The 21,869-nt window shown below is 45.1% G+C and overlaps 13 non-coding genes across 13 annotated transcripts; all 13 read left to right on the top strand.

Annotated features, from left to right (window-relative positions):
• Positions 1 to 380: 380 nt before the first annotated feature.
• LOC141216850 (U2 spliceosomal RNA) lies at positions 381 to 572 on the top strand. The gene has a single exon (XR_012285839.1). It is a non-coding gene; the product is annotated as a U2 spliceosomal RNA (small nuclear RNA).
• A 1,109-nt stretch (positions 573 to 1,681) lies between these two features.
• On the top strand, positions 1,682 to 1,872 carry LOC141217142 (U2 spliceosomal RNA). The gene has a single exon (XR_012286013.1). It is a non-coding gene; the product is annotated as a U2 spliceosomal RNA (small nuclear RNA).
• Positions 1,873 to 2,981: 1,109 nt separating this feature from the next.
• On the top strand, positions 2,982 to 3,172 carry LOC141217143 (U2 spliceosomal RNA). Its single transcript, XR_012286014.1, has one exon. It is a non-coding gene; the product is annotated as a U2 spliceosomal RNA (small nuclear RNA).
• A 6,166-nt stretch (positions 3,173 to 9,338) lies between these two features.
• Positions 9,339 to 9,530, top strand: LOC141216772 (U2 spliceosomal RNA). The gene has a single exon (XR_012285785.1). It is a non-coding gene; the product is annotated as a U2 spliceosomal RNA (small nuclear RNA).
• Positions 9,531 to 10,639: 1,109 nt separating this feature from the next.
• LOC141217144 (U2 spliceosomal RNA) lies at positions 10,640 to 10,830 on the top strand. Its single transcript, XR_012286015.1, has one exon. It is a non-coding gene; the product is annotated as a U2 spliceosomal RNA (small nuclear RNA).
• Positions 10,831 to 11,939: 1,109 nt separating this feature from the next.
• On the top strand, positions 11,940 to 12,130 carry LOC141216550 (U2 spliceosomal RNA). The gene has a single exon (XR_012285579.1). It is a non-coding gene; the product is annotated as a U2 spliceosomal RNA (small nuclear RNA).
• A 1,109-nt stretch (positions 12,131 to 13,239) lies between these two features.
• On the top strand, positions 13,240 to 13,430 carry LOC141216551 (U2 spliceosomal RNA). The gene has a single exon (XR_012285580.1). It is a non-coding gene; the product is annotated as a U2 spliceosomal RNA (small nuclear RNA).
• A 1,117-nt stretch (positions 13,431 to 14,547) lies between these two features.
• LOC141217145 (U2 spliceosomal RNA) lies at positions 14,548 to 14,738 on the top strand. Its single transcript, XR_012286016.1, has one exon. It is a non-coding gene; the product is annotated as a U2 spliceosomal RNA (small nuclear RNA).
• Positions 14,739 to 15,847: 1,109 nt separating this feature from the next.
• On the top strand, positions 15,848 to 16,038 carry LOC141217146 (U2 spliceosomal RNA). The gene has a single exon (XR_012286017.1). It is a non-coding gene; the product is annotated as a U2 spliceosomal RNA (small nuclear RNA).
• Positions 16,039 to 17,147: 1,109 nt separating this feature from the next.
• LOC141216552 (U2 spliceosomal RNA) lies at positions 17,148 to 17,338 on the top strand. Its single transcript, XR_012285581.1, has one exon. It is a non-coding gene; the product is annotated as a U2 spliceosomal RNA (small nuclear RNA).
• A 1,109-nt stretch (positions 17,339 to 18,447) lies between these two features.
• Positions 18,448 to 18,638, top strand: LOC141216554 (U2 spliceosomal RNA). The gene has a single exon (XR_012285582.1). It is a non-coding gene; the product is annotated as a U2 spliceosomal RNA (small nuclear RNA).
• Positions 18,639 to 19,755: 1,117 nt separating this feature from the next.
• LOC141216522 (U2 spliceosomal RNA) lies at positions 19,756 to 19,946 on the top strand. The gene has a single exon (XR_012285551.1). It is a non-coding gene; the product is annotated as a U2 spliceosomal RNA (small nuclear RNA).
• Positions 19,947 to 21,054: 1,108 nt separating this feature from the next.
• Positions 21,055 to 21,245, top strand: LOC141217148 (U2 spliceosomal RNA). The gene has a single exon (XR_012286019.1). It is a non-coding gene; the product is annotated as a U2 spliceosomal RNA (small nuclear RNA).
• Positions 21,246 to 21,869: the final 624 nt, after the last annotated feature.

The raw sequence follows: 21,869 nt of genomic DNA on the forward strand, positions 1-21,869 counted from the left end.
TCCTCTCTTGGCAGGTCTAGGGGGGGAGTGTGTGGCCATCAGGTTCTGCTCCCCCCTGAACCCCCCTGGCTCTCCTCTTTCGGGAGGAGAGCGTTGTTGGCTCCCCTCTTCCGGGAGGGGAGCACAGTCTTTGGCTCCCAGTGCCTTGCTCGGGTGAGAACTCGGGCAGGTGCTGGGGGTAAGATTGGGTCGCCTCTGGCTCCGGCTGGAGGTGGCTATTTGTCCCTGTTTCTCGCTGTGGCCTTCTGGCTCGGAGGGACGGGGAATGGTTTGGGGGACCCTTCTCCTTTTGAAGAGGGTTTCAAGAAGACCAGCATCCTAGTGCACTTTTTTTGTGGCACTTGTCACTTTTTTAAGCGCACTCGGGTTTTGTACACGAATTCGGGCTTTCGATAAAAAAAAAAAAAAAAAAAAAAAAATCTGTTCTTATCAGTTTAATATCTGATACGTCCCCTATCTGGGGACCATATATTAAATGGATTTTTAGAACAGGGAGATGGAAAAAGAGCTTGCTCTGTCCACTCCACGCATTGACCTGGTATTGCAGTATCTCCAGGACCGGTGCACCCCTTCTTTAATGCAGTTTCTAAAATCAGAAAGTATTGAATTCATTGTTTTTTGTTCATTTTGCTTGTTTGTCGGATTTTGGGATGGACTCTTTGGCTTTGCTTTTCTTCTCCTCATTGGATTTTTCATGTTCAAAGTTGCAGAAGCCAGATGACAAGCTCATTTTGGTTCAACTTCAGCAACTGTGTATTGCATTGCCATGTAATGTAACGCAATGCTATCTTTCTAGCTCTCCCTCTTTACTTCCTTTTGGATAAACAGACATATTAGGCAAGCATTTTGGAGCTTTCACCTAAATAACTACAGGTGGTGAGATAAGCTGCACAATATAATTGACCTTTCAGTATATTGTTGCACACACACCATCTATTTAGCAAATGCCCTTGTTATCAACAGCAGCCTTTTAAACTCACCTGAGCTAACAGGTATGTGCGCTGGTTACTCTGCTGCGCTTAAAATTTCTTTTTTGGTTTGCTACAATGCCTTTTCTGAAACGTTGTCTCCCTCTGCTGGAACACTGACTTCTTTCAATTAATGCCTGCAGACTATAAAAGAGAACCCAACCCAAAAAGTTTGGTTGATTAGTCTGTGGCATTCTGTTAAACTGTTGCTTATGGCGGTCTCTGTGAGCTTCTCAGCGACATTCAGCCAGCCAGGTATCCTGCCTGCAGTAGATGGAATGTGGCAATGGAACGCTGGCTGCGCGTGTCATAATAGGCTCTGAGCCTTTATATACCTGCGCACAGCAGCAGCCACCTTCAGTCTGCTGCTGGACAGCCAGCAGGAGCAAGAGAGGTAAGTAATCAGCAGCCCTCCTGCTAAGGGTAGACAGCTGCTCGTTCCACCCCACCCCCCGCCTTAATTGGTTCTCCTCCCTTCCAACGGTGTTGAGGCGGGTGGGAACAGCAGGGGGTGAGGGTGCTGAGTTTAAAGAGGTGGAGTTATGCAGATCTAAAACGCGTGGATTGCAGCAGCAGCAAGCCGAAAAGTGCAGGCATGTAAGGGATCTAGAGGTTGACAACATGTCTTCTTAACGGGAGTCCAGGAGCTCATCTCCACAAATGGACTCTTCAGGATCCTTGGGTGGCTCCGTAGTTCGAAACCAATTCTGGTTATCGCTTCTCGGCCTTTTGGCTAAGATCAAGTGTAGTATCTGTTCTTATCAGTTTAATATCTGATACGTCCCCTATCTGGGGACCATATATTAAATGGATTTTTAGAACAGGGAGATGGAAAAAGAGCTTGCTCTGTCCACTCCACGCATTGACCTGGTATTGCAGTATCTCCAGGACCGGTGCACCCCTTCTTTAATGCAGTTTCTAAAATCAGAAAGTATTGAATTCAATGTTTTTTGTTCATTTTGCTTGTTTGTCGGATTTTGGGATGGACTCTTTGGCTTTGCTTTTCTTCTCCTCATTGGATTTTTCATGTTCAAAGTTGCAGAAGCCAGATGGCAAGCTCATTTTGGTTCAACTTCAGCAACTGTGCATTGCATTGCCATGTAATGTAACGCAATGCTATCTTTCTAGCTCTCCCTCTTTACTTCCTTTTGGATAAACAGACATATTAGGCAAGCATTTTGGAGCTTTCACCTAAATAACTACAGGTGGTGAGATAAGCTGCACAATATAATTGACCTTTCAGTATATTGTTGCACACACACCATCTATTTAGCAAATGCCCTTGTTATCAACAGCAGCCTTTTAAACTCACCTGAGCTAACAGGTATGTGCGCTGGTTACTCTGCTGCGCTTAAAATTTCTTTTTTGGTTTGCTACAATGCCTTTTCTGAAACGTTGTCTCCCTCTGCTGGAACACTGACTTCTTTCAATTAATGCCTGCAGACTATAAAAGAGAACCCAACCCAAAAAGTTTGGTTGATTAGTCTGTGGCATTCTGTTAAACTGTTGCTTATGGTGGTCTCTGTGAGCTTCTCAGCGACATTCAGCCAGCCAGGTATACTGCCTGCAGTAGATGGAATGTGGCAATGGAACGCTGGCTGCGCGTGTCATAATAGGCTCTGAGCCTTTATATACCTGCGCACAGCAGCAGCCACCTTCAGTCTGCTGCTGGACAGCCAGCAGCAGCAGGAGAGGTAAGTAATCAGCAGCCCTCCTGCTAAGGGTAGACAGCTGCTCGTTCCACCCCACCCCCCGCCTTAATTGGTTCTCCTCCCTTCCAACGGTGTTGAGGCGGGTGGGAACAGCAGGGGGTGAGGGTGCTGTGTTTAAAGAGGTGGAGTTATGCAGATCTAAAACGCGTGGATTGCAGCAGCAGCAAGCCGAAAAGTGCAGGCATGTAAGGGATCTAGAGGTTGACAACTTGTCTTCTTAACGGGAGTCCAGGAGCTCATCTCCACAAATGGACTCTTCAGGATCCTTGGGTGGCTCCGTAGTTCGAAACCAATTCTGGTTATCGCTTCTCGGCCTTTTGGCTAAGATCAAGTGTAGTATCTGTTCTTATCAGTTTAATATCTGATACGTCCCCTATCTGGGGACCATATATTAAATGGATTTTTAGAACAGGGAGATGGAAAAAGAGCTTGCTCTGTCCACTCCACGCATTGACCTGGTATTGCAGTATCTCCAGGACCGGTGCACCCCTTCTTTAAAGCAGTTTCTAAAATCAGAAAGTATTGAATTCAATGTTTTTTGTTCATTTTGCTTGTTTGTCGGATTTTGGGATGGACTCTTTGGCTTTGCTTTTCTTCTCCTCATTGGATTTTTCATGTTCAAAGTTGCAGAAGCCAGATGACAAGCTCATTTTGGTTCAACTTCAGCAACTGTGCATTGCATTCCCATGTAATGTAACGCAATGCTATCTTTCTAGCTCTCCCTCTTTACTTCCTTTTGGATAAACAGACATATTAGGCAAGCATTTTGGAGCTTTCACCTAAATAACTACAGGTGGTGAGATAAGCTGCACAATATAATTGACCTTTCAGTATATTGTTGCACACACACCATCTATTTAGCAAATGCCCTTGTTATCAACAGCAGCCTTTTAAACTCACCTGAGCTAACAGGTATGTGCGCTGGTTACTCTGCTGCGCTTAAAATTTCTTTTTTGGTTTGCTACAATGCCTTTTCTGAAACGTTGTCTCCCTCTGCTGGAACACTGACTTCTTTCAATTAATGCCTGCAGACTATAAAAGAGAACCCAACCCAAAAAGTTTGGTTGATTAGTCTGTGGCATTCTGTTAAACTGTTGCTTATGGCGGTCTCTGTGAGCTTCTCAGCGACATTCAGCCAGCCAGGTATCCTGCCTGCAGTAGATGGAATGTGGCAATGGAACGCTGGCTGCGCGTGTCATAATAGGCTCTGAGCCTTTATATACCTGCGCACAGCAGCAGCCACCTTCAGTCTGCTGCTGGACAGCCAGCAGCAGCAGGAGAGGTAAGTAATCAGCAGCCCTCCTGCTAAGGGTAGACAGCTGCTCGTTCCACCCCACCCCCCGCCTTAATTGGTTCTCCTCCCTTCCAACGGTGTTGAGGCGGGTGGGAACAGCAGGGGGTGAGGGTGCTGTGTTTAAAGAGGTGGAGTTATGCAGATCTAAAACGCGTGGATTGCAGCAGCAGCAAGCCGAAAAGTGCAGGCATGTAAGGGATCTAGAGGTTGACAACATGTCTTCTTAACGGGAGTCCAGGAGCTCATCTCCACAAATGGACTCTTCAGGATCCTTGGGTGGCTCCGTAGTTCGAAACCAATTCTGGTGATCGCTTCTTGGCCTTTTGGCACGATCTATCAGGTTTACCTGTGTGGTCTTGCCTGTGAGGTGCTCTTGGTACCCTTTCTCTCGGCCTGGGGGGATCGTTCCTCTTCGGAGGGACTTAACCCCCCTGCTGCTATTGGGAGGAAGGATTAGTCCGGGAGCAACGGGAAGGGATCCCATGAAGGCTTGCGCCTTTCAGAGAGAAGAGTCGGTACGTTCCTGAGTGAAGGATGCCGGCAACGCTCACATATTCATCGGGTGATGCCCGGATGTGGAACACCGTGAGGATTGAAGTTGGAGCAGGATCGAGGACGGAGAAGAACTTGGACTACATCTGCCATAGGATTCTGCTTGGAGTTCTGGAGTTTCGGCGGGAAGACATATTCTGCTTCCAGGACAATGAGTACAAGGGGACTTACACCATCACCTTCAAGAGCCAGGGATGCTGTCACCAACTCGTACAAAAGTTAAATGAGAAAAACTACTTAGATGAATTGGATGGACTAACCTTTTGTCTCTTGTATGCCTATGACGAGATCCCTATCGTGGTGCATTTCCCGAACCCCTTTGTGGAAGCTGCAGACATCTCGACCTACCTTATCCGTTATTGTGATGATCTGAGATACCTGGGCACTGTGAAGAACGCGGTAGGCTTCTGGTGCGGCAAGAGGAGGTACATGGCCCGTCTAAAGAGGGACCCAAGCGGAGTGGGAGGAATGCTACACCCTCCCTCAACATTTGTGATCGGTAAGAGCAGAGGCTACTTATTTTACCCTGGAATGCCGGTATGTTGCAGGAACTGTGGACAAATGGGTCATACCCAAACGTCCTGCACGGGCAGGAAAGTAGACCGCTGCAATAATTGCAGCTGTTACGGACATTTAATGAAGGACTGTCCCACTGGGAGGAAATGCAATCTTTGTGGTGAGGCGGGGCACATGTTCCGAGGATGCCCCAACAGGACCAGGACCAGGACCTACGCAGAAGCTGCATCTTCTGCAGCTGAGCCGATGCGCCCGCCGGTCTTCACTGGCGGGCCGGCGTCGGAGGGCGGTTCGAAGGGCGAGAAGGCTGGGATGGAGCAGGGAGCCGGAGGCCCCTCTGGGGCGGCCCCTGCATCGAAGTCCCTTAACGATGGGCGGACCTCGCATGGACCGGAGCGGAGGGGTCCTCCTTCTGGGAGGGTATCCTCCGTGTCGATGGTTCCCGATACCGATCCTGTTGGGCTGGAGGGTGGTGCCCCTGTGCGGTTGGCTACAGGGGACCACGCAGCGATGGCCTCAGGATCTTCCAGGGCGATTAGCCAGCCAGATGAGGGGGCTTTGCTTCTAGGTGGCGAACATCAGGGAATCTGTGTTGGTGATCTTATCCTGATGGACCAGTCTCTCCCCCTGGAGGAGGTGGAGGAAGAGGAGGACTGCACCAGTGACCTGGTGGAGTCTGCCCCGAAAAAGAGACGGAATGTCGAAGCCCCAGCGTCTCCTGGAATGTGGCTGGGAACCGTGACCTACGAGGGGGCAACCGCCGGCTCACAGAATATCAGTCGTTTGGGTCCTCTAGCCCGGATGTCCTGGAGCAATTTGACATACAGGGCTTTGAGTCAGGTGTCCTCATGGAAGATCCACCACCCTGACCTATGAATGCCCACATTAAGACTTGTCTCACTGAATGTGAGGTCATTAAAGAGCCCAGTTCGTAGGGCTGCTCTATTTAAGTACTTAGAAACCACTGACTTTGACATATGTTTATTACAGGAATGCAGGATACAACATGCACTAAATTATAATGACATCAAGACAGATTGGAGACTGGGGCCCTCCATCTGGTCTGGCTCCAATGACAACAAGTCAGCGGGGGTGGGCTTCCTCTGTCGTGGGAGAAATATTACTATAAATACTGTCACAGAAATAGTACCAGGCAGAGTGGTTTTAGTGCATTTTAAATGTAATGGTTTTACCCTACGTGTAATGAATGTTTATGCTTCCCCTGATAAGCAAGAGAGAATTAATTTATTTGGGATATTGCCATTGTACTGTACTGGGTCATCTCCCCTGATCGTAGGGGGTGATTTTAATTGTCTTTGTGCTAGTGAACAACGAGCGGGGGGTGACCCTTTACGCAAATTGGATAAGTCATGTCATCTATTGAAAGATTTTATAACTGATTTTAAATTATGCGATGCGTGGAGGTCACTTCTGCCGACGGACCCTGGTTATACGTGGTCCGGAAGAGGGGTGTCTTCCAGGATCGATTTTATTTTCCTATCAGATGATTTTAACCCTGTAAAATGTGTTTTAACATCAAATATATTTTCTGACCATAAGGGCTTGGAGGTGCACCTAGAATACCGGGATGAACAGAGGGTCAACAGGGGCCTCTGGCGTCTAAGTACTTACCTGCTGGAGGACCCTCTGATTCGACAAGACTTTGGTAAAGCCTATCAAGCCTGGCGGCGACAAAAACCTTCTGATGCCCCTATGGTAACCTGGTGGGAAAATTTGAAAAAAAAAGTCAGAATGTTTTTTATAAAAGCAGGGAGACGTAAAGCTAGAGAGAAAAAAAGATGTTTTAGTGATCTTAACACCAAACTGCAAACACTTTTTAAATTCAAAGAGCTAGGGGTGGAGGTGGGAGATGATATTGCTAGCCTAAAAACTGAAATCCAGAACTGCATAGACACAAAGGGGAAAGAGATTATTTTTAACTCTAGAGTGCAGCACTTGGAGGAGGGGGAGAAGTGCTCTCGCTTCTTCTTCAAAAAAGTCATGGATAAAAGAGAAGTGATCACAAATCTAGAGGGTGAAACATCTATGCAGGGAATGTTGAATGCTACTTTTAACTTTTATAAGCATCTTTTTAGTAAAAAGTGTATAGATGAGTCCTTTTTATCTGATGCTCTTAATGATCTCGATTTTAAGTTAAATTTTACAGACCAGGAGTTTTTAGAACGCGATATTGTTTTAGAGGAATTATTTTATGTTTTTAAAAGTTTCTCTAAGGGTAAAGCACCTGGGTGTGACGGACTACCTGAAGAATTTTACCTTACTTTTTGGGACATTTTAAAAGAGGACCTTTTTATGCTTTTTAAAGAAGTTTTTATTTCTGAACAGTTGCCATTTTCGTGGAGGAGAGGAGTGGTGTCTTTGATATATAAAAAAGGTGACCGCAGTGCTCTAGTGAATTGGAGACCTATAACTCTCCTAAATGTTGATTACAAGGTACTTGCTAAGGTGGTTGCTGACCGGCTCAGGAGTGTCATTGCCAAACTGATCCGGCCTGAGCAGGTATGTAGTGTACCAGGCAGAAGTATTTCAGAGGTTTTAAACGTATTAAGGGATGGAATTTGGTATTCCAGAGACCGGGGTCAAAATGTAGCTCTTTTAGCCCTAGATTTTGAAAAAGCTTTCGATAGAGTCTCTCATAGATTTCTTTTTAGAGTTTTAAAAAGAATGGGTATCCCTAATATGCTTTTAAATTGTATTAAGATTTTATATAAAAATTGTTTTAGTCAAATTTCTCTTAATGGCTTTTTAACAGATGGAGTTCCCCGTGAGTCCAAAGTGAAGCAGGGATGCCCCTTGTCGCCCATCCTGTTCATCTGCGCCATGGAGCCCCTGCTGAGCGCAATAAGAAAAGACAAAGTGATTAGAGGGGTTCCTGTTCCTGGCGGAGGTGGCAGTGATGTGAGAGTCTTTGGCTACATGGATGACGTGACGGTTGTGTGCGTGAACCCTGCTTCCCTCCGGAGGGCGGTGTTGCGCATTGATTTTTTTTCCCAGGCATCCGGTTTGAAACTTAATTTAAATAAATCTGAATGTCTGACTTTGGGATCCTGGGACACCGCCCAACTCCCGCAGCTCACTATAAAACGAGACAATGTAAAAATTCTTGGAGTTGTTTTTAACGAGGAGAATGTGGGAACTCAAAGCTGGGAGAATGTCATAGAAAAAATGTCAAAGAAAATATCATTTTGGGGTTTGAGGTCCCTAACAATGGAGGGGAAAATTTTAATTATAAAATCAGTGTTGTTACCCCTCATACTGTATATAGCTATGGTGTACCCCCCCTCTGATGTTTTAATTAAAAAAATGACTAGGATGATCTTTATGTTTTTATGGAACTCCAAAATGGAAAAATTAAGGCGAGAAATAATGAGGAAGAATAAAATGAACGGCGGAAGGGATGTCTCCGACTTACATATTTATTTGTATTTAAATTATTTCTGCTTTTGTTTCAAACATTTTAATGGTAATAGTGCGCTAAGTTATTTTTTAAAATATACTTGTGGGATGATTTTTAAAAGATGGTTTAAGTTGTCGTTGAATTCCCCTGTTTTACTATGCCCCCCCAAACACCAAGCAATCTTAGAAAAGACTGTTCGATTTTATAGCCTTGGTGATTTTAATATGGACATTTTTAAAGACCGCAAGAAGCTTTTATCTTTTCTGAGGAGGAATGAAGATGTGACCCCCATAGTAAATTTCTCAGAAGAGAGGTCGAAGCAAGTTTGGAAGAATGTCTTCGGGAAATTCTTAGCAAATGGACATAAGGATATCGCATGGATGGTGGTCCACCAGTGCCTCCCCACCAGAGAGTTTCAACACAGGAGAGGCCTGGTGGCCAGAGCCAAATGCCCCAAAGACTCATGTGTTAATGACGAAACCACCTTGCACCTTATGTGGAATTGCCCATTTGCACAGGAACTTTGGCACAAAGTTGGGATTCTTTTAAAATGGACTTGCGGTTTAAGAGATTTTAACCATGAATATGTTTTATATGGCCTTTTTAAATGTCCGACCCCTCAACAGTATTGTATATGTTGGTGTATGATTAACTGTTTTAAAGACGCCCTTTGGAAGGCACGCAATATTTTACTTTTTTAACGTGATGCTATTTCTGTGAAGGATTGTCTTAAAATTGCTTTTAGCCAGATGTATATTTATTACTTGAGGGATGTCAAATGTATTGGGAGAAGGGATGCCAATCGTATATGGGGTTTTTATGGGTGGAATTCTGTGTTTTAATAATGTACTGTTTGTGTTGTTGTTTTTGATTGTAAACCATCTTTTAGGCACTTAATAAAATATGTTGAAACCTGATCTGTTCTTATCAGTTTAATATCTGATACGTCCCCTATCTGGGGACCATATATTAAATGGATTTTTAGAACAGGGAGATGGAAAAAGAGCTTGCTCTGTCCACTCCACGCATTGACCTGGTATTGCAGTATCTCCAGGACCGGTGCACCCCTTCTTTAATGCAGTTTCTAAAATCAGAAAGTATTGAATTCAATGTTTTTTGTTCATTTTGCTTGTTTGTCGGATTTTGGGATGGACTCTTTGGCTTTGCTTTTCTTCTCCTCATTGGATTTTTCATGTTCAAAGTTGCAGAAGCCAGATGACAAGCTCATTTTGGTTCAACTTCAGCAACTGTGCATTGCATTGCCATGTAATGTAACGCAATGCTATCTTTCTAGCTCTCCCTCTTTACTTCCTTTTGGATAAACAGACATATTAGGCAAGCATTTTGGAGCTTTCACCTAAATAACTACAGGTGGTGAGATAAGCTGCACAATATAATTGACCTTTCAGTATATTGTTGCACACACACCATCTATTTAGCAAATGCCCTTGTTATCAACAGCAGCCTTTTAAACTCACCTGAGCTAACAGGTATGTGCGCTGGTTACTCTGCTGCGCTTAAAATTTCTTTTTTGGTTTGCTACAATGCCTTTTCTGAAACGTTGTCTCCCTCTGCTGGAACACTGACTTCTTTCAATTAATGCCTGCAGACTATAAAAGAGAACCCAACCCAAAAAGTTTGGTTGATTAGTCTGTGGCATTCTGTTAAACTGTTGCTTATGGCGGTCTCTGTGAGCTTCTCAGCGACATTCAGCCAGCCAGGTATCCTGCCTGCAGTAGATGGAATGTGGCAATGGAACGCTGGCTGCGCGTGTCATAATAGGCTCTGAGCCTTTATATACCTGCGCACAGCAGCAGCCACCTTCAGTCTGCTGCTGGACAGCCAGCAGCAGCAGGAGAGGTAAGTAATCAGCAGCCCTCCTGCTAAGGGTAGACAGCTGCTCGTTCCACCCCACCCCCCGCCTTAATTGGTTCTCCTCCCTTCCAACGGTGTTGAGGCGGGTGGGAACAGCAGGGGGTGAGGGTGCTGTGTTTAAAGAGGTGGAGTTATGCAGATCTAAAACGCGTGGATTGCAGCAGCAGCAAGCCGAAAAGTGCAGGCATGTAAGGGATCTAGAGGTTGACAACATGTCTTCTTAACGGGAGTCCAGGAGCTCATCTCCACAAATGGACTCTTCAGGATCCTTGGGTGGCTCCGTAGTTCGAAACCAATTCTGGTTATCGCTTCTCGGCCTTTTGGCTAAGATCAAGTGTAGTATCTGTTCTTATCAGTTTAATATCTGATACGTCCCCTATCTGGGGACCATATATTAAATGGATTTTTAGAACAGGGAGATGGAAAAAGAGCTTGCTCTGTCCACTCCACGCATTGACCTGGTATTGCAGTATCTCCAGGACCGGTGCACCCCTTCTTTAATGCAGTTTCTAAAATCAGAAAGTATTGAATTCAATGTTTTTTGTTCATTTTGCTTGTTTGTCGGATTTTGGGATGGACTCTTTGGCTTTGCTTTTCTTCTCCTCATTGGATTTTTCATGTTCAAAGTTGCAGAAGCCAGATGACAAGCTCATTTTGGTTCAACTTCAGCAACTGTGCATTGCATTGCCATGTAATGTAACGCAATGCTATCTTTCTAGCTCTCCCTCTTTACTTCCTTTTGGATAAACAGACATATTAGGCAAGCATTTTGGAGCTTTCACCTAAATAACTACAGGTGGTGAGATAAGCTGCACAATATAATTGACCTTTCAGTATATTGTTGCACACACACCATCTATTTAGCAAATGCCCTTGTTATCAACAGCAGCCTTTTAAACTCACCTGAGCTAACAGGTATGTGCGCTGGTTACTCTGCTGCGCTTAAAATTTCTTTTTTGGTTTGCTACAATGCCTTTTCTGAAACGTTGTCTCCCTCTGCTGGAACACTGACTTCTTTCAATTAACGCCTGCAGACTATAAAAGAGAACCCAACCCAAAAAGTTTGGTTGATTAGTCTGTGGCATTCTGTTAAACTGTTGCTTATGGCGGTCTCTTTGAGCTTCTCAGCGACATTCAGCCAGCCAGGTATCCTGCCTGCAGTAGATGGAATGTGGCAATGGAACGCTGGCTGCGCGTGTCATAATAGGCTCTGAGCCTTTATATACCTGCGCACAGCAGCAGCCACCTTCAGTCTGCTGCTGGACAGCCAGCAGCAGCAGGAGAGGTAAGTAATCAGCAGCCCTCCTGCTAAGGGTAGACAGCTGCTCGTTCCACCCCACCCCCCGCCTTAATTGGTTCTCCTCCCTTCCAACGGTGTTGAGGCGGGTGGGAACAGCAGGGGGTGAGGGTGCTGTGTTTAAAGAGGTGGAGTTATGCAGATCTAAAACGCGTGGATTGCAGCAGCAGCAAGCCGAAAAGTGCAGGCATGTAAGGGATCTAGAGGTTGACAACATGTCTTCTTAACGGGAGTCCAGGAGCTCATCTCCACAAATGGACTCTTCAGGATCCTTGGGTGGCTCCGTAGTTCGAAACCAATTCTGGTTATCGCTTCTCGGCCTTTTGGCTAAGATCAAGTGTAGTATCTGTTCTTATCAGTTTAATATCTGATACGTCCCCTATCTGGGGACCATATATTAAATGGATTTTTAGAACAGGTAGATGGAAAAAGAGCTTGCTCTGTCCACTCCACGCATTGACCTGGTATTGCAGTATCTCCAGGACCGGTGCACCCCTTCTTTAATGCAGTTTCTAAAATCAGAAAGTATTGAATTCAATGTTTTTTGTTCATTTTGCTTGTTTGTCGGATTTTGGGATGGACTCTTTGGCTTTGCTTTTCTTCTCCTCATTGGATTTTTCATGTTCAAAGTTGCAGAAGCCAGATGACAAGCTCATTTTGGTTCAACTTCAGCAACTGTGCATTGCATTGCCATGTAATGTAACGCAATGCTATCTTTCTAGCTCTCCCTCTTTACTTCCTTTTGGATAAACAGACATATTAGGCAAGCATTTTGGAGCTTTCACCTAAATAACTACAGGTGGTGAGATAAGCTGCACAATATAATTGACCTTTCAGTATATTGTTGCACACACACCATCTATTTAGCAAATGCCCTTGTTATCAACAGCAGCCTTTTAAACTCACCTGAGCTAACAGGTATGTGCGCTGGTTACTCTGCTGCGCTTAAAATTTCTTTTTTTGTTTGCTACAATGCCTTTTCTGAAACGTTGTCTCCCTCTGCTGGAACACTGACTTCTTTCAATTAATGCCTGCAGACTATAAAAGAGAACCCAACCCAAAAAGTTTGGTTGATTAGTCTGTGGCATTCTGTTAAACTGTTGCTTATGGCGGTCTCTTTGAGCTTCTCAGCGACATTCAGCCAGCCAGGTATCCTGCCTGCAGTAGATGGAATGTGGCAATGGAACGCTGGCTGCGCGTGTCATAATAGGCTCTGAGCCTTTATATACCTGCGCACAGCAGCAGCCACCTTCAGTCTGCTGCTGGTCAGCCAGCAGCAGCAGGAGAGGTAAGTAATCAGCAGCCCTCCTGCTAGTGGTAGACAGCTGCTCGTTCCACCCCACCCCCCGCCTTAATTGGTTCTCCTCCCTTCCAACGGTGTTGAGGCGGGTGGGAACAGGAGGGGGTGAGGGTGCTGTGTTTAAAGAGGTGGAGTTATGCAGATCTAAAACGCGTGGATTGCAGCAGCAGCAAGCCGAAAAGTGCAGGCATGTAAGGGATCTAGAGGTTGACAATATGTCTTCTTAACGGGAGTCCAGGAGCTCATCTCCACAAATGGACTCTTCAGGATCCTTGGGTGGCTCCGTAGTTCGAAACCAATTCTGGTTATCGCTTCTCGGCCTTTTGGCTAAGATCAAGTGTAGTATCTGTTCTTATCAGTTTAATATCTGATACGTCCCCTATCTGGGGACCATATATTAAATGGATTTTTAGAACAGGTAGATGGAAAAAGAGCTTGCTCTGTCCACTCCACGCATTGACCTGGTATTGCAGTATCTCCAGGACCGGTGCACCCCTTCTTTAATGCAGTTTCTAAAATCAGAAAGTATTGAATTCAATGTTTTTTGTTCATTTTGCTTGTTTGTCGGATTTTGGGATGGACTCTTTGGCTTTGCTTTTCTTCTCCTCATTGGATTTTTCATGTTCAAAGTTGCAGAAGCCAGATGACAAGCTCATTTTGGTTCAACTTCAGCAACTGTGCATTGCATTGCCATGTAATGTAACGCAATGCTATCTTTCTAGCTCTCCCTCTTTACTTCCTTTTGGATAAACAGACATATTAGGCAAGCATTTTGGAGCTTTCACCTAAATAACTACAGGTGGTGAGATAAGCTGCACAATATAATTGACCTTTCAGTATATTGTTGCACACACACCATCTATTTAGCAAATGCCCTTGTTATCAACAGCAGCCTTTTAAACTCACCTGAGCTAACAGGTATGTGCGCTGGTTACTCTGCTGCGCTTAAAATTTCTTTTTTGGTTTGCTGGTTTGCTACAATGCCTTTTCTGAAACGTTGTCTCCCTCTGCTGGAACACTGACTTCTTTCAATTAATGCCTGCAGACTATAAAAGAGAACCCAACCCAAAAAGTTTGGTTGATTAGTCTGTGGCATTCTATTAAACTGTTGCTTATGGCGGTCTCTGTGAGCTTCTCAGCGACATTCAGCCAGCCAGGTATCCTGCCTGCAGTAGATGGAATGTGGCAATGGAACGCTGGCTGCGCGTGTCATAATAGGCTCTGAGCCTTTATATACCTGCGCACAGCAGCAGCCACCTTCAGTCTGCTGCTGGACAGCCAGCAGCAGCAGGAGAGGTAAGTAATCAGCAGCCCTCCTGCTAAGGGTAGACAGCTGCTCGTTCCACCCCACCCCCCGCCTTAATTGGTTCTCCTCCCTTCCAACGGTGTTGAGGCGGGTGGGAACAGCAGGGGGTGAGGGTGCTGTGTTTAAAGAGGTGGAGTTATGCAGATCTAAAACGCGTGGATTGCAGCAGCAGCAAGCCGAAAAGTGCAGGCATGTAAGGGATCTAGAGGTTGACAACATGTCTTCTTAACGGGAGTCCAGGAGCTCATCTCCACAAATGGACTCTTCAGGATCCTTGGGTGGCTCCGTAGTTCGAAACCAATTCTGGTTATCGCTTCTCGGCCTTTTGGCTAAGATCAAGTGTAGTATCTGTTCTTATCAGTTTAATATCTGATACGTCCCCTATCTGGGGACCATATATTAAATGGATTTTTAGAACAGGGAGATGGAAAAAGAGCTTGCTCTGTCCACTCCACGCATTGACCTGGTATTGCAGTATCTCCAGGACCGGTGCACCCCTTCTTTAATGCAGTTTCTAAAATCAGAAAGTATTGAATTCAATGTTTTTTGTTCATTTTGCTTGTTTGTCGGATTTTGGGATGGACTCTTTGGCTTTGCTTTTCTTCTCCTCATTGGATTTTTCATGTTCAAAGTTGCAGAAGCCAGATGACAAGCTCATTTTGGTTCAACTTCAGCAACTGTGCATTGCATTGCCATGTAATGTAACGCAATGCTATCTTTCTAGCTCTCCCTCTTTACTTCCTTTTGGATAAACAGACATATTAGGCAAGCATTTTGGAGCTTTCACCTAAATAACTACAGGTGGTGAGATAAGCTGCACAATATAATTGACCTTTCAGTATATTGTTGCACACACACCATCTATTTAGCAAATGCCCTTGTTATCAACAGCAGCCTTTTAAACTCACCTGAGCTAACAGGTATGTGCGCTGGTTACTCTGCTGCGCTTAAAATTTCTTTTTTGGTTTGCTACAATGCCTTTTCTGAAACGTTGTCTCCCTCTGCTGGAACACTGACTTCTTTCAATTAATGCCTGCAGACTATAAAAGAGAACCCAACCCAAAAAGTTTGGTTGATTAGTCTGTGGCATTCTGTTAAACTGTTGCTTATGGCGGTCTCTGTGAGCTTCTCAGCGACATTCAGCCAGCCAGGTATCCTGCCTGCAGTAGATGGAATGTGGCAATGGAACGCTGGCTGCGCGTGTCATAATAGGCTCTGAGCCTTTATATACCTGCGCACAGCAGCAGCCACCTTCAGTCTGCTGCTGGACAGCCAGCAGCAGCAGGAGAGGTAAGTAATCAGCAGCCCTCCTGCTAAGGGTAGACAGCTGCTCGTTCCACCCCACATCCCGCCTTAATTGGTTCTCCTCCCTTCCAACGGTGTTGAGGCGGGTGGGAACAGCAGGGGGTGAGGGTGCTGTGTTTAAAGAGGTGGAGTTATGCAGATCTAAAACGCGTGGATTGCAGCAGCAGCAAGCCGAAAAGTGCAGGCATGTAAGGGATCTAGAGGTTGACAACATGTCTTCTTAACGGGAGTCCAGGAGCTCATCTCCACAAATGGACTCTTCAGGATCCTTGGGTGGCTCCGTAGTTCGAAACCAATTCTGGTTATCGCTTCTCGGCCTTTTGGCTAAGATCAAGTGTAGTATCTGTTCTTATCAGTTTAATATCTGATACGTCCCCTATCTGGGGACCATATATTAAATGGATTTTTAGAACAGGGAGATGGAAAAAGAGCTTGCTCTGTCCACTCCACGCATTGACCTGGTATTGCAGTATCTCCAGGACCGGTGCACCCCTTCTTTAATGCAGTTTCTAAAATCAGAAAGTATTGAATTCAATGTTTTTTGTTCATTTTGCTTGTTTGTCGGATTTTGGGATGGACTCTTTGGCTTTGCTTTTCTTCTCCTCATTGGATTTTTCATGTTCAAAGTTGCAGAAGCCAGATGACAAGCTCATTTTGGTTCAACTTCAGCAACTGTGCATTGCATTGCCATGTAATGTAACGCAATGCTATCTTTCTAGCTCTCCCTCTTTACTTCCTTTTGGATAAACAGACATATTAGGCAAGCATTTTGGAGCTTTCACCTAAATAACTACAGGTGGTGAGATAAGCTGCACAATATAATTGACCTTTCAGTATATTGTTGCACACACACCATCTATTTAGCAAATGCCCTTGTTATCAACAGCAGCCTTTTAAACTCACCTGAGCTAACAGGTATGTGCGCTGGTTACTCTGCTGCGCTTAAAATTTCTTTTTTGGTTTGCTACAATGCCTTTTCTGAAACGTTGTCTCCCTCTGCTGGAACACTGACTTCTTTCAATTAACGCCTGCAGACTATAAAAGAGAACCCAACCCAAAAAGTTTGGTTGATTAGTCTGTGGCATTCTGTTAAACTGTTGCTTATGGCGGTCTCTTTGAGCTTCTCAGCGACATTCAGCCAGCCAGGTATCCTGCCTGCAGTAGATGGAATGTGGCAATGGAACGCTGGCTGCGCGTGTCATAATAGGCTCTGAGCCTTTATATACCTGCGCACAGCAGCAGCCACCTTCAGTCTGCTGCTGGACAGCCAGCAGCAGCAGGAGAGGTAAGTAATCAGCAGCCCTCCTGCTAAGGGTAGACAGCTGCTCGTTCCACCCCACCCCCCGCCTTAATTGGTTCTCCTCCCTTCCAACGGTGTTGAGGCGGGTGGGAACAGCAGGGGGTGAGGGTGCTGTGTTTAAAGAGGTGGAGTTATGCAGATCTAAAACGCGTGGATTGCAGCAGCAGCAAGCCGAAAAGTGCAGGCATGTAAGGGATCTAGAGGTTGACAACATGTCTTCTTAACGGGAGTCCAGGAGCTCATCTCCACAAATGGACTCTTCAGGATCCTTGGGTGGCTCCGTAGTTCGAAACCAATTCTGGTTATCGCTTCTCGGCCTTTTGGCTAAGATCAAGTGTAGTATCTGTTCTTATCAGTTTAATATCTGATACGTCCCCTATCTGGGGACCATATATTAAATGGATTTTTAGAACAGGTAGATGGAAAAAGAGCTTGCTCTGTCCACTCCACGCATTGACCTGGTATTGCAGTATCTCCAGGACCGGTGCACCCCTTCTTTAATGCAGTTTCTAAAATCAGAAAGTATTGAATTCAATGTTTTTTGTTCATTTTGCTTGTTTGTCGGATTTTGGGATGGACTCTTTGGCTTTGCTTTTCTTCTCCTCATTGGATTTTTCATGTTCAAAGTTGCAGAAGCCAGATGACAAGCTCATTTTGGTTCAACTTCAGCAACTGTGCATTGCATTGCCATGTAATGTAACGCAATGCTATCTTTCTAGCTCTCCCTCTTTACTTCCTTTTGGATAAACAGACATATTAGGCAAGCATTTTGGAGCTTTCACCTAAATAACTACAGGTGGTGAGATAAGCTGCACAATATAATTGACCTTTCAGTATATTGTTGCACACACACCATCTATTTAGCAAATGCCCTTGTTATCAACAGCAGCCTTTTAAACTCACCTGAGCTAACAGGTATGTGCGCTGGTTACTCTGCTGCGCTTAAAATTTCTTTTTTTGTTTGCTACAATGCCTTTTCTGAAACGTTGTCTCCCTCTGCTGGAACACTGACTTCTTTCAATTAATGCCTGCAGACTATAAAAGAGAACCCAACCCAAAAAGTTTGGTTGATTAGTCTGTGGCATTCTGTTAAACTGTTGCTTATGGCGGTCTCTTTGAGCTTCTCAGCGACATTCAGCCAGCCAGGTATCCTGCCTGCAGTAGATGGAATGTGGCAATGGAACGCTGGCTGCGCGTGTCATAATAGGCTCTGAGCCTTTATATACCTGCGCACAGCAGCAGCCACCTTCAGTCTGCTGCTGGTCAGCCAGCAGCAGCAGGAGAGGTAAGTAATCAGCAGCCCTCCTGCTAGTGGTAGACAGCTGCTCGTTCCACCCCACCCCCCGCCTTAATTGGTTCTCCTCCCTTCCAACGGTGTTGAGGCGGGTGGGAACAGGAGGGGGTGAGGGTGCTGTGTTTAAAGAGGTGGAGTTATGCAGATCTAAAACGCGTGGATTGCAGCAGCAGCAAGCCGAAAAGTGCAGGCATGTAAGGGATCTAGAGGTTGACAATATGTCTTCTTAACGGGAGTCCAGGAGCTCATCTCCACAAATGGACTCTTCAGGATCCTTGGGTGGCTCCGTAGTTCGAAACCAATTCTGGTTATCGCTTCTCGGCCTTTTGGCTAAGATCAAGTGTAGTATCTGTTCTTATCAGTTTAATATCTGATACGTCCCCTATCTGGGGACCATATATTAAATGGATTTTTAGAACAGGTAGATGGAAAAAGAGCTTGCTCTGTCCACTCCACGCATTGACCTGGTATTGCAGTATCTCCAGGACCGGTGCACCCCTTCTTTAATGCAGTTTCTAAAATCAGAAAGTATTGAATTCAATGTTTTTTGTTCATTTTGCTTGTTTGTCGGATTTTGGGATGGACTCTTTGGCTTTGCTTTTCTTCTCCTCATTGGATTTTTCATGTTCAAAGTTGCAGAAGCCAGATGACAAGCTCATTTTGGTTCAACTTCAGCAACTGTGCATTGCATTGCCATGTAATGTAACGCAATGCTATCTTTCTAGCTCTCCCTCTTTACTTCCTTTTGGATAAACAGACATATTAGGCAAGCATTTTGGAGCTTTCACCTAAATAACTACAGGTGGTGAGATAAGCTGCACAATATAATTGACCTTTCAGTATATTGTTGCACACACACCATCTATTTAGCAAATGCCCTTGTTATCAACAGCAGCCTTTTAAACTCACCTGAGCTAACAGGTATGTGCGCTGGTTACTCTGCTGCGCTTAAAATTTCTTTTTTGGTTTGCTGGTTTGCTACAATGCCTTTTCTGAAACGTTGTCTCCCTCTGCTGGAACACTGACTTCTTTCAATTAATGCCTGCAGACTATAAAAGAGAACCCAACCCAAAAAGTTTGGTTGATTAGTCTGTGGCATTCTATTAAACTGTTGCTTATGGCGGTCTCTGTGAGCTTCTCAGCGACATTCAGCCAGCCAGGTATCCTGCCTGCAGTAGATGGAATGTGGCAATGGAACGCTGGCTGCGCGTGTCATAATAGGCTCTGAGCCTTTATATACCTGCGCACAGCAGCAGCCACCTTCAGTCTGCTGCTGGACAGCCAGCAGCAGCAGGAGAGGTAAGTAATCAGCAACCCTCCTGCTAAGGGTAGACAGCTGCTCGTTCCACCCCACCCCCCGCCTTAATTGGTTCTCCTCCCTTCCAACGGTGTTGAGGCGGGTGGGAACAGCAGGGGGTGAGGGTGCTGTGTTTAAAGAGGTGGAGTTATGCAGATCTAAAACGCGTGGATTGCAGCAGCAGCAAGCCGAAAAGTGCAGGCATGTAAGGGATCTAGAGGTTGACAACATGTCTTCTTAACGGGAGTCCAGGAGCTCATCTCCACAAATGGACTCTTCAGGATCCTTGGGTGGCTCCGTAGTTCGAAACCAATTCTGGTTATCGCTTCTCGGCCTTTTGGCTAAGATCAAGTGTAGTATCTGTTCTTATCAGTTTAATATCTGATACGTCCCCTATCTGGGGACCATATATTAAATGGATTTTTAGAACAGGGAGATGGAAAAAGAGCTTGCTCTGTCCACTCCACGCATTGACCTGGTATTGCAGTATCTCCAGGACCGGTGAACCCTTCTTTAATGCAGTTTCTAAAATCAGAAAGTATTGAGTTCAATGTTTTTTGTTCATTTTGCTTGTTTGTCGGATTTTGGGATGGACTCTTTGGCTTTGCTTTTCTTCTCCTCATTGGATTTTTCATGTTCAAAGTTGCAGAAGCCAGATGACAAGCTCATTTTGGTTCAACTTCAGCAACTGTGCATTGCATTGCCATGTAATGTAACGCAATGCTATCTTTCTAGCTCTCCCTCTTTACTTCCTTTTGGATAAACAGACATATTAGGCAAGCATTTTGGAGCTTTCACCTAAATAACTACAGGTGGTGAGATAAGCTGCACAATATAATTGACCTTTCAGTATATTGTTGCACACACACCATCTATTTAGCAAATGCCCTTGTTATCAACAGCAGCCTTTTAAACTCACCTGAGCTAACAGGTATGTGCGCTGGTTACTCTGCTGCGCTTAAAATTTCTTTTTTGGTTTGCTACAATGCCTTTTCTGAAACGTTGTCTCCCTCTGCTGGAACACTGACTTCTTTCAATTAATGCCTGCAGACTATAAAAGAGAACCCAACCCAAAAAGTTTGGTTGATTAGTCTGTGGCATTCTGTTAAACTGTTGCTTATGGCGGTCTCTGTGAGCTTCTCAGCGACATTCAGCCAGCCAGGTATCCTGCCTGCAGTAGATGGAATGTGGCAATGGAACGCTGGCTGCGCGTGTCATAATAGGCTCTGAGCCTTTATATACCTGCGCACAGCAGCAGCCACCTTCAGTCTGCTGCTGGACAGCCAGCAGCAGCAGGAGAGGTAAGTAATCAGCAGCCCTCCTGCTAAGGGTAGACAGCTGCTCGTTCCACCCCACCCCCCGCCTTAATTGGTTCTCCTCCCTTCCAACGGTGTTGAGGCGGGTGGGAACAGCAGGGGGTGAGGGTGCTGTGTTTAAAGAAGTGGAGTTATGCAGCTCTAAAACGCGTGGATTGCAGCAGCAGCAAGCCGAAAAGTGCAGGCATGTAAGGGATCTAGAGGTTGACAACATGTCTTCTTAACGGGAGTCCAGGAGCTCATCTCCACAAATGGACTCTTCAGGATCCTTGGGTGGCTCCGTAGTTCGAAACCAATTCTGGTTATCGCTTCTCGGCCTTTTGGCTAAGATCAAGTGTAGTATCTGTTCTTATCAGTTTAATATCTGATACGTCCCCTATCTGGGGACCATATATTAAATGGATTTTTAGAACAGGGAGATGGAAAAAGAGCTTGCTCTGTCCACTCCACGCATTGACCTGGTATTGCAGTATCTCCAGGACCGGTGCACCCCTTCTTTAATGCAGTTTCTAAAATCAGAAAGTATTGAATTCAATGTTTTTTGTTCATTTTGTTTGTTTGTCGGATTTTGGGATGGACTCTTTGGCTTTGCTTTTCTTCTCCTCATTGGATTTTTCATGTTCAAAGTTGCAGAAGCCAGATGACAAGCTCATTTTGGTTCAACTTCAGCAACTGTGCATTGCATTGCGATGTAATGTAACGCAATGCTATCTTTCTAGCTCTCCCTCTTTACTTCCTTTTGGATAAACAGACATATTAGGCAAGCATTTTGGAGCTTTCACCTAAATAACTACAGGTGGTGAGATAAGCTGCACAATATAATTGACCTTTCAGTATATTGTTGCACACACACCATCTATTTAGCAAATGCCCTTGTTATCAACAGCAGCCTTTTAAACTCACCTGAGCTAACAGGTATGTGCGCTGGTTACTCTGCTGCGCTTAAAATTTCTTTTTTGGTTTGCTACAATGCCTTTTCTGAAACGTTGTCTCCCTCTGCTGGAACACTGACTTCTTTCAATTAATGCCTGCAGACTATAAAAGAGAACCCAACCCAAAAAGTTTGGTTGATTAGTCTGTGGCATTCTGTTAAACTGTTGCTTATGGCGGTCTCTGTGA

Source organism: Phyllobates terribilis, unplaced genomic scaffold (genome assembly GCF_046119375.1).
Source record: "Phyllobates terribilis strain yellow unplaced genomic scaffold, ASM4611937v1 Scaffold_236__1_contigs__length_3049075, whole genome shotgun sequence".
In the NCBI taxonomy this organism is placed as follows: Eukaryota; Metazoa; Chordata; class Amphibia; order Anura; family Dendrobatidae; genus Phyllobates; species Phyllobates terribilis.